Consider the following 12,161-nt stretch of genomic DNA (forward strand, 5'->3'; position numbering starts at 1 on the left):
CACACACACTTTCACCTCCACAAACAAAAGAGATTTTTTTTTTTTAAATGCTGCTACACTTTAAATATAATTTTATTGTCAGGATTTCATATTAATGGCAGCAGCGGGGGTGAAACATGAGGTGGGTGTTATCTGCGCTCCACACTGGTTCCCATCGCTCACCGCTTCTTTCTTTAAACTGGTAATTAAACGCAAGCGACAACAATATATATATATATATATATATATATATGTGTGTGTGTGTGTAACTAACTAAAAAGAAAAGTGTGTTTTAAAAAATCTATTTGTGTGTGTGTGTGTGTAGTTTGGAGGAGGGAAAAGAAATAAATTAAAAACGTATTAATTACCGTCATAATTCAAAGGAGAGTTGAGTGAATACGCTGCAGCTCACCTTCATACGTCAAAGAGGAAGAGGAGGACTTTTCATTACTTTAACAAACTTTCTTTCCACTGTTATTATTATTATTATTACTTTAATGAATAAATTAGTGAGGGATTAAAGGTGCCATATGTAAGAATGTGGCCAAAAACTACAGTTACTACATTCAAATTCAAAACACAGAGGTCTTTTAGGTTTCGTTTTCTGACGTAACTGGCAACCCGTGGTTGCTCGGCAGCAGAGACTCTACTGACTGCAATGACTGGTAGACGGCGGTAGGTGGCGCCACATGCCAAAACATGATTTTAAAACATAAACATGATTTGCAGTCTGCAAAAAAAAAATTTAATGCAAATATTTTATCTGTACTGTTGTTGTTGGTGAGTTCAGTTTGTTATATGAACATTATTCCTGAGTCTCTGTGACATATTAGGAGGATTTTATGGCCAGTTGATTTAGATTTATTACATAATGCACCTTTAAGTTTCAGGATATTTACATTTATTGCAGTTTTTGTGCAGGAGGAAGTCAGAGGCTAAAATAAAGGCACTTTTTGCAAATAACATTGTTTGTTTTTTTTAAAAAAATAACACACTAACATGTTATTAAGAAATTAATTAAGAAAAGTCTTTCAACTCGAAGGTGGTGGGTTCGATTCCCGGCTCGGGCAAGGCACTTAAAATAAAATATAATAACACATATATTATTCTCCATATTTACAGTACTTTACCAGTTCTACCTCATGTAAATGCTGCTGACGCACTTCCTTCCTGTCTGGTCTCCAACATCTACGTCTGTGATGAATACTTCTGTAACGACAGAAAGAAGATGCTGAACATTAAAGTAAGGCTATAAGATAATTAAGAAAAAGTTAAAAAGAAAATGTATCTAAACCTAAAATATTGAGAGAAAATCATTCAAATATTTCAAAATACTTTACTTCCTGTCATTTGTAGCTAACATTTTACCGATGTGACAAACTGCACCACATCCTATGCATTACAACACAAACTCTCAACTATAGCACCACATGTACGACATGTATTACACAGTATATGTGTATTATATGGGAAATAAACCCTGATGTCGTACATGTAAATTAATTATTTATTAAGACATAAAATCATTAGTTTCACTGATAAATTTGCAGGCCACAAGCTGTGTATATATATACAGGTTTTAATGTGGTGTTTAGGTTCACACCGAACCATCATCTACCACATGTTTATGCCAGCAGAGAGAGCAGAGAGAGGCCAATAATACCAGAATACTAAAAAGCCTCAGTACCCTGCTCATAATCATCTGGACCAAAGAGAATAAAAAAACTATGAACTGCAGCAGAAATGCATAAAAATGTGGACGACTGAAGTTAACACGTTTATTGTCATTACAGTCGTTTATTGTCTTGTGATAATTCTACGCTGACGTCACTGCCTGATGCTAACACGTGAAAAAACAACGGTGTATAAAAATAAAACAGTTATGTGTGCAGTATTATAGTGTTTGTGTTCCTGTGGCAACCACAGTCCTGCAACTCTTTTTAAACTGAGCTGCAGTAACTGTTTTAAAAGCTAAAGGTCGCTGTTTTACACATTTTACATAAATCACTTTAAAATAAATAACACAAGCATTTGCCATATAGTGTATTACACCCTAAATGCTACGGTTAAAGGTGCATAATGTAATAAATCTAAATCAACTGGCCATAAAATCCTCCTAATATGTCACAGAGACTCAGGAATAATGTTCATATAACAAACTGAACTCACAAACAACAACAGTACAGACAAAATATTTGCATTAAAAAAAATATTTTGCAGACTGCAAATCACGTTTTGGCATGTGGCGCCACCTACAGCCATCTACCAATCATTGCAGTCAGTAGAGTCTCAGCTGCCGAGTGACCACGGGTTGCCAGTAACGTCAGAAAATGAAACCTAAAAGACCTCGGGTATTTTGAATTTGAATGTAGTAACCGTTTTTTTGGCCACATTCTTACATATGGCACCTTTAACAATCCAGGCCTAATACAGCTTTAAAAACTTTCTTTAAATGAGCGGAGGAGCTGGAGGTTGATGGAGAGTCACACACACACACACACACAGGCAGGTAAAGCAGGTAAAGTAGGGGGCGCTGCTGAGGAAACAAGGAGAAACAGGGAAAGTTCAGTCACAGCAAACACTCATGGAGATAAAGTGTGCAGAGCGAGAGTTAAGATTAGCTGAGCTGTGCTAAAGTAGACAGAGTTTGTTTTATCAGAATCAACGCAGCTATTTCACATATTTACTGTTTTTGAACCATGAGAAATAAAGTTCTGTAGATTGTGTAGATTGTGTAGAGGACAAACAAGTCTTAGCAGATGTTTTAAGGCCGTGTCTCACATTGTGATTCACATTTGCAAACATAAATAAGGTCATTTTGGTGGAGAAACTGCTGTGATTTTTTTTTTTACGTCTCTCCAGGTTTGTAAAGCGTTAAGAGTTAAGAGGCTTCTTCACTTTAATCTTCATCACAGACACTAAAGAGGACTAATGACACTTCTCTTCCCTCCTCCCATCCCTCCTTCATCCCTTTGTCCTTCCTCATTTCCACACCCCCATCTTTAACCCCCAGACCCTTCTTTTCCTTAATGCTCATCCAACTCTCTCCTTCCTTCCTTCCTTCATTATCCACCTTGTTCCCTCCTTCCCTTCTTGCTTCACTTCCCTCCTTACTCTTATTCTACCTTTTTTCCCCATTTGCATTTATCATCCATTTTCTGTTTGGACACAGAGACAAATGAGTATGGAGCTAAATATTGTATGTACGTCTGTGCATCTATATCTATACAGGTGTGTGTGTGTGTGTGTTCTTGTATTTGCGGTATACTGAGGACCAGTGAGGGTTTTTAACCAACAAAGTGAGGTCATTTTTACAAAGTGAGTACATTTTAGCCGGTCTTCACTTTGTTTTCACTGAATTCACTTCCTTAGGTTGTAAACATGCTATACTCCTCAATTTGTTACAAAATCCCGTTTTCCAGCCCTGGTGTTTCACACACTTTTTTGCTCTGGGGCTCCACCTGCAGACATTTTATGGTACTGCACCCAGTAGGTCTTTTTAGATGTCATTCATGAAGTAGATATTTGTAATTGTGTTGATTTTATAAAGTGGAAATGCTGGTCCTCACTTTGTCAGCAATTTTACCCGGTCCTCAGTGTGCACCAAGTACAAGAATGTGCGTGTGTGTGCGTGTTCATATACTTGCGGCATACTGAGGACCAGTGAGGGTTTTTAACCAACAAAGTGAGGTCATTTTTACGGAGTGAGGACATTTTGGCCGGTCCTCACTTTGTTTTCACTGAAATCACTTCCTTAGGTTGTAAACATGCTATACTCTGTTTTTAACAGAGCTCCTCAATTTGGTACAAAATCCCATTTTCCAGCCCTGGTGTTTCACACACTTTTTTGCTCTGGGGCTCCACCTGCAGACATTTTATGGTACTGCACCCAGTAGGTCTTTTTAGATGTCATTCATGAAGTAGATATTTGTAATTGTGTTGGTTTTATAAAGTGGAAATGCTGGTCCTCACTTTGTCAGCACTTTTACCCGGTCCTCAGTATGCAGCAAGCACAAGGATGTGCGTGTGTGTGCGTGTTCTTGTACTTGCGGCATACTGAGGACCAGTGAGGGTTTTTAACCAACAAAGTGAGGACATTTTAAGCCGGTCCTCACTTTGTTTTCCCTGAAATCACTTCCTTAGGTTGTAAACATGCTGTACTCTGTTTTTAACAGAGCTCCTCAATTTGGTACAAAATCCAGTTTTCCAGCCCTAGTGTTTCACACACTTTTTTGCTCTGGGGCTCCACCTGCAGACAATTTATGGTACTGCACCCAGTAGTTCTTTATAGATGTCGTATATATAGATGAGGGAGATATTTGTAGTGGAAATGCTGGTCCTCACTTTGTCAGCTTTGTTACCCGGTCCTCAGTATGCAGCAAGTACAAGAGTGTGCATGTGTGTGTGTGTGTGAGGGCTGTAGCTCTGCGGCGACAGTGACTGATAGCCACTGGTGCTAAACGATGCAGAACTTTCCTTAATAGGACAAGAGGTGGTTAAAAATCCTAACGCCTAATGGAGAAATATGACGAGCAACACATGTGAGGGACATGAGCGGAGAAGGGAAGGACATTGAATCAAAGTCAAACGTCATTGAACAAGCAGCAGATTAAAAATTATAATCACTTATAATCTATGAAAACAACAACAAAAGTCACCAACAATGATGCGCTGCAGCTGTAAGCTATAGTGAGACATTTGACCAGACATTTGTTATTAAAATAAAAACCCTCACGTCTTATATCTCAGTGTTTCCCCAACAGAAGACTGTGTGACCTGTGTGAACTAACCTTAAGTCCACGGTAATAAATAATAAAAATGCATCACCTGGTTATCAGTGTGTGTGTGTGTGTGTGTGTGTGTGTGTGTGTGTGTGTGTGTGTGTGTGTGTGTGTGTGTGTGTGTCATCTTATCTGTGACCGTGTGAATCTTTTACTGTCAGACTTATTTAAATACAGGAAATAAAAGAGCAAAGAACAGAGAGAGGAAAACGAACCTTAAATGACCGTCAGTCATCTGGATTATATCAGATCATATGGATTAGGATCACAGCAGCGCTTTTGTTCTAGATTTGCATCATGCACTGGTGACACACACACACACACACACACACACACTTGTTTTTATATCTTAGTGAGGACACATCATAGATATACACTACCGTTCAAAGGTTTGGGCTCACCTATACAAATTTTGTGTGTGTTTTCCATTAAAAGTCACACTTTTATTCATCAAAAGAGTTGCAAAATGAAGAGAAAATATAGTCAAGACATTGACAAGATTAGAAATAATGATTTTCAGCTGTGCTAACATCATTGCACAAGGGTTTCCAAGGGTTTTCTAATCATCCAATAGTCTTCAAACACCATTAGCAAACACAATGTACCATTAGAACAGTGGAAATGGGCCTCTATACACCTATGTACATATTCCATTAAAAACCAGACGTTTGCAGCTAGAATAGTCGTTTACCACATTAACAATGTATAGAGTGTGTTTATGATTCATTTAATGTTATATTCATTGAGAAAAAAGTGCTTTTCCTTCAAAAATAAGGACATTTCTAAGTGAGCCCAAACTTCTGAACGCTAGTGTAGCCCCCGACACTAACCTTAACCATCACAACTGAATGTTTAACCCGAAAACCAAGTGCAGCGCAGACAAAAATGTCCCCACAAATATAGGTTTGTACGTGGTTTTTCTTGGTCCTCACAAAGATATAAAAACATACACACACACCTTTCCTATCAGCAGGTTCATTAGCTCCACCTGCAGCACAGATTCACACGGAATAAATGTTCTACTCAAAGCACAAAACACACACACTGTCTTCAGTACAATATATATATATATATATAAATATATATATATATATATATATATATTATAATATATAATATCATCAAAAATAGAAAATATCCAATAGAAATCCGTCTCTACGCCTTTAAGGGGCCCTAAGCTGAATTTGGAGCCCCCCTCCCACCACCTATTGACTATTATTGATAGAAATATAACTCTGTAAGTTGCATTAATTATATTATAGCTGCGTTATTTACTACTTTTTACTATTAGATGGCAGTAAAATCACAACAATGGCCATGTGTTAATTTGCTCTTTCATAGTCAAAGCTCTGCTTTTATTCTTTTCACAAACCTACAGACGATGATGTGTGTGATGTCACTCGTCTGATTACAGGTTATTTCTTTACAATGTCTTTATGTCTGCGACACAATAGTGTTGACGTTTTCTTCTTCCTCGTGAATCGGACACCGTGACGACCCAGACCTTTTTTTTTTTTCTTATTCACCAAAACTTTAAACAAAAGCTCTTTGTGTCAAACACAATGTGAGGGTGAATCACAGCCACACCACAAAACCACCGCTCTACTATAAAGTTACACACACACACACACACACACACACACACACACACACACACACACACACACTTTGGTGCTGATAAAGGTGTAAACCTCAGTGTTGGTGCGTGACGACAGGGCGGTAATAACAACAACAGTCGTGGTTTCAATGAGGTTTGAACTCTGGACTTTGATGGAAGTGAGACAGACACGAAGAGGAGGAGACTGTGTCAACGCAAATATTTACTAATATCTTTGTCTCCACAGAGATACAGAGGTTTTAAGGGTTAGGATTAGAGTTTTAGATTAAGGTTAGGATTAGAGTTCTAGGTTAGGGTTAGGATAAGAGTTCTAGGTTATGGTTAGGATAAGAGTTCTAGGTTAAGGTTAGGATTAGAGTTCTAGGTTATGGTTAGGATAAGAGTTCTAGGTTAAGGTTAGGATTAGAGTTCTAGGTTAGGGTTAGGATTAGAGTTCTAGGTTAAGGTTAGGATTAGAGTTCTAGGTTAGGGTTAGCATTAGAGTTCTAGGTTAAGGTTAAGATTAGAGTTCTAGGTTAGGGTTAGGATTAGAGTTTTAGATTAAGGTTAGGATTAGAGTTCTAGGTTAGGGTTAGGATCGTTTTTGTCAGAAAAATCACACATCAGTGCAGGAGAGTGACATTTTCTTGTTAAATCTCACCCACAGAATCACTGCCATCACATGACCGTCAGATGAAGACAGTTTCAGTTATTGAACATGAACTGTTGTTAAAGGTGCATTCTGTAATAAATCTAAAGCAACTGGCCATAAAATCCACCTACCGCCATCTACCAACCATCGCAGTCAGTAGAGTCTCAGCTGCCGAGCAACCACGGGTTGCCAGTTACGTCAGAAAAACGAAACCTATAAGACCTCGGTATTTTGAATTTGGATGTAGTAACCGTTTTTGGCCACATTCTTACATATGGCACCTTTAAAACTGATCGTAGTCCAACAACATGGCTGGAAATCTGAGACCTTCTTCTTCTTCTTCTTCTTCTTCCTCCTCCTTGTTGACACATAGAGAGCTTGTTTTTTTTAATTATTATTGTTCAATTGTGTTGTACATTGTTTATCAGACTATAGTTATATCGCTTTATTGTATATCATTGTTTGACTCTCCCTCGTGAAAGTAAAGTGGTCGTTTTCAAAGGTGACCACAATTAAAACATGTTATTGTTGTTGTTATTATGCTGTTGTGTATGAACAAAGGCAGAGGTGTGTGTGTGTGTGTGCGCGCGTGTGTGTGTGTTTGCATTTCTAGTTTTTCCAGTGAAGATCATAACTTAGTTACTCATTAACTCTTGTCCTCAATCGTGCAGCAGATATGAAAACTGTACAAAGAGCAACACTGTCATTCATTTACAGACACACAGTCACATGTCTTATCCATTATTATTATTATTGTTATTATTATTATTATGATTTATTTAAAAAAAAAAAAAAAAGATGATCAGTTGTTGAGGTTAAGTTGTATTTTTTATTATTATTATTATTGATGTGAACTTTATCTATTTATTTGGTCATCATGAACATATTAAACCATATTATAGCCATCTGCTAATGTATCTATGTTGTTACTAAGCATTTATAATAGAAAACAAAGTACATACATTAAAAAAAATGAAATGTTTAAGTTCGTATTACAGTGTAAAAATGATTTGCTAAGCGTTAAATAAACTTTATTCTGTAGAAATAAACATCAATATTCAGTGTGTGTTATGTATATACAGATAAAGCATAGGAATCAATAGCTACAGTATATACATATATATATATATATGTATATCTAAACAAGTATTAACATAATTATGGGATGGATCTTTCTGCTGATGGTGCAGTGTGTTTATTTTAACTGAAGTGAAAGTGTAATGACGGTCGTCTTGGCCGAACTCTCAGGGACATTCCTGCTTAAATAATCGCTCACTATAATAAAAACTAATCTTAGAATAAATGATCAAACTCATTTATTTCATCATTCTCTTATCTTTCAACTGTCTGTCAAAGACTTTTTTTTTAACCCTTAAAATGTGTTGTTATTACAAATGACTTGTTTGTCAATCTTCATACAAAAACTATGTCGACAAAAGGAAATGTGTTGCATTCTGATGACGTCAGAAGTCAGAACTATAAAAGCAGGGCCGGCCCAAGCCTTTACGGGGCCTTAAGTTGAATTTGTGAATTGAATGACTTTGGGTTTTTTAAGAAACTAGCAGATGTAAAGATGTGCACTGAATGAGCAAATTTTAGGCCGTAAAATAAAACCAAATAACTTAAGCTCTACACTTTTTTTAGATCTCTAAAAAGCCTCCGATACAGAAACACAAACGTGCTAACCTTCAATAACGACGCTATACAATGATATTTTTATTACACACAAACAGCGTAGAAAACACGGCTGCGGTTAAAACTGAAACAGAACTATGTGTACGTCTGATTTACTGTCATACACATATGCTATTGCTATGCTATGCTATTAACAGTAAAACTAGCAGTGTCTGTATCTGAGGGGCCCCTGTTACCTCAAAAATTCTAAGTTCCGACTACGAATGGAATGAAATCAACAGCTTTTTAAGTGTGTTTTATTTGGAAATGACCCATTGTCTCTGAATTTGGTAATGATTTATGATCATGGAATAAAAGTTAACAATTAATCACACCTGCAATATGATTGTCACACCATGAAACCTGGGCTTGTTTCCAAAAACTAAGGGTGTCTCAGTTTCAGCAACACTTAAGAAAAGGTTGTGGTTGAATGTGTGTCATTGCTGCTCTTAGTTTGGTTCAGAGAGACAAAAACACTGTGGTTTCAGTTTTTACAGTTTCAGACTGTAAAAAAAAAAAAGTTCATCCAAATCTAAACCCTTTAAAATCTGTGATTCCACATTTGTAAAAAGTTTCAAACGATAACCTCACACCGTTCTCGAGATATAATGATTTTTTTTTTTGTTATCAGTGATCTCGAATCTGTGCCAAATTAGAATCGACTCTCTGTTGACATTCTTCAGATAGATCACATGTTCACATGAAACCAGATAACGTCTCAAATCTCTCCCGTCATAAAAGACGTCTACGTCTGTTTCGCTTATCAAAAGCACCAACAGCCGTCAGTAAATACAAATGTTCCTTTTATTAACAGGAATATGTATCTGACAGAACTACAGATGAGCGGCATCTGCCTCAAGATAGATAGATAGATAGATAGATAGATAGATAGATAGATAGATAGATAGATAGATAGATAGATAGATAGATAGATAGATAGATAGATAGATAGATAGATAGATAGATAGATACTTGTTAGATAGATAGATAGATAGATAGATAGATAGATAGATAGATAGATAGATAGATAGATAGATAGATAGATAGATAGATAGATAGATAGATAGATAGATAGATAGATAGATAGATAGATAGATAGATAGATAGATAGATAGATAGATAGAACACCTGGAGGTCTCCTTACCACCTCAACAGGCTTCTTTCCCCACAAAGGAGCAGCGGCTCTACACTCTTAGAAATAAGGGTTCTTCTACAAGGGCTGAGGTTCTACTTGGAACCATTTGCTTCTGAAAAACCCTTTTCCGAAGAAAGGGTTTTTCAAGGGTTCTTGGTAACACTAATGGTTCCAGTAAGAACTATTTTGATCCAGAGAACCCTTTAAAACCCTCTCCTGAATAAAGGGTTCCAGGTGGAAAGGTTCTAACTAGAGCCAAAAAGGGTTCTCCTATGAGCCAAAGAACCTTATATGGTTCTACTTACTCAGTCCACCCTCCTGCGAGAACCCGTGATCTTGTTCTTTTGGTCATGGCCCATCACTCCTGACCATAGTTGAGGGTAGAGACGAAGATCAACCCTTTTGGTCTACAACACAGTGTGGAGTAGGAAACACAATATCGCTCCTGGTTCTCTGAATTATTCTCCAGCTCAGTGAAGCTTAACTTAAAGTCCTTCACTTTGGGGGAAAGAGTCATTCCTCACCAGGAGAAGTCCTCTCCATTGGCGACTGAGAACCATGTCCTCCTGACCTGATCTAGAGGTGATGATTCTCATCTCTGCTGCTTCACAGAGTTGTAGATGATGCGGTCGTAGTATTTTTGCATTTCCACTTCCAAAAGAGTTGTAGTGGAGGCTCTTGGATGGATGGAGGTTTTGAAGTAGACAATAACATGATGACTCTCTGTTATTATGGAGGACGTTTCATCACTTCTGTTGTCTATATCTGCTGCTGAGAGTGACATTTCTGGATTGAACCAATCCCAGAAAGCTGCTGAGGAGGAAAAACCATAGTCTGAGGCCTCAGGTTGAGTCTAAACATCTGAACATCTGAACATCTGAACATCTGAACATCTAAACATCTAAACATCTAAACATCTAAACATCTGAACATCTGAACATCTAAACATCTGAACATCTTAACATCTAAACATCTAAACATCTAAACATCTGAACATCTTAACATCTAAACATCTAAACATCTAAACATCTGAACATCTGAACAGTATCAGGTCAGGTTTGGTGAGGCATTGAAATTTCATTGAAAGAATCACGCAGCGCTTGATTGGACGTAATCTTATAATCTTATTTACTCCCCCGCGTCCACGCTGAGTCATCACAAATCTCAAAGCCGATTTTTTTGGAGCAAAGTGAAACCTGATCTTGATCTGCTGTGTTCACAGTTAACCTTTTAACAATCCGCTCTGAGCTTGTAAAAAAAAAAAAGAAAAAAACACGACTTTCCACCCACTTGTTCTATATTTTAAACACACTTTTATGACTCAACACACACACTATAAGACTCTACGTGCTCTGCTTTGACAGGTGAAAGTGCCTGTGATTGATAACACGCTGAATGAACCATATTCATAGGGTTTTTTGAATCATTGTTTGTCCAGGGCGAGTCTCCGATTGTAAAAAAAAACGCTCCTCACAACTATCAGTGTTTCTCTTCTGTGTGTTTGAATGAGGCTGCGCTCAGATCTGACCGAGCTACAGAAGTGACAATGGAGAGCGAGGGTGGAGTCAGCGGTTGCTATGAAGGGTTAGAGATAAGAAAGTGAGGGAATTGTAGTCAGTGAGTTGAATCAGGAGCTTCGCCATCACAGGGTGTGTGTGTGCGTGTGTGTGTGTGTGTGTGTGTTCTTGTACTTGCGGCATACTGAGGACCAGTGAGGGTTTTTAACCAACAAAGTGAGGTCATTGTTACGGGATGAGGACATTTTGGCCGGTCCTCACTTTGTTTTCATTGAAATCACTTCCTTAGGTTGCTATAACATGCTATACTCAATTAAAAAAAAAAAAAAAAAAAATTTGGACGACATAGTATAGTTTGACGTTTTTGTCAAATTTTGGACCAAAAATTGCTGGTTACATTTTTTTTTTACTTTTGGACCAAAAATTTTGGGTCAATTTTTTTTTTTTTTTGGATGACATAGATATAGTATGACGTTTTTTTGTCAAATTTTGGACCCAAAATTTTTTTTTCCCAACTTTTGGAGGACAGTATAATATGAGTTTTTGTAAAATTTTGGACCAAAAATTTTGGGTAAACAATTTTTTTTTTTATTATTTGGACGACATAGTATAATATGACGGTTTTGTCAAATTTTGGACCAAAAATGATTTGGGTTTTTTTTGTTCAACTTTTGGATGACATAGTATACTATGACTTTTTTTGTAAAATTTTGGACCACAAAGTATAGTATGACGTTTTTGTCAAATTTTGGACCAAAAATTTTGGGTCAAATTTTTTTTTCAAATTTCGGACGACAGTATAATATGAGTTTTTGTCAAATTTTGG

The sequence above is a fragment of the Microchirus variegatus genome (assembly GCF_963457635.1).
Source record: "Microchirus variegatus genome assembly, chromosome: 10".
NCBI classification, from domain to species: domain Eukaryota; kingdom Metazoa; phylum Chordata; class Actinopteri; order Pleuronectiformes; family Soleidae; genus Microchirus; species Microchirus variegatus.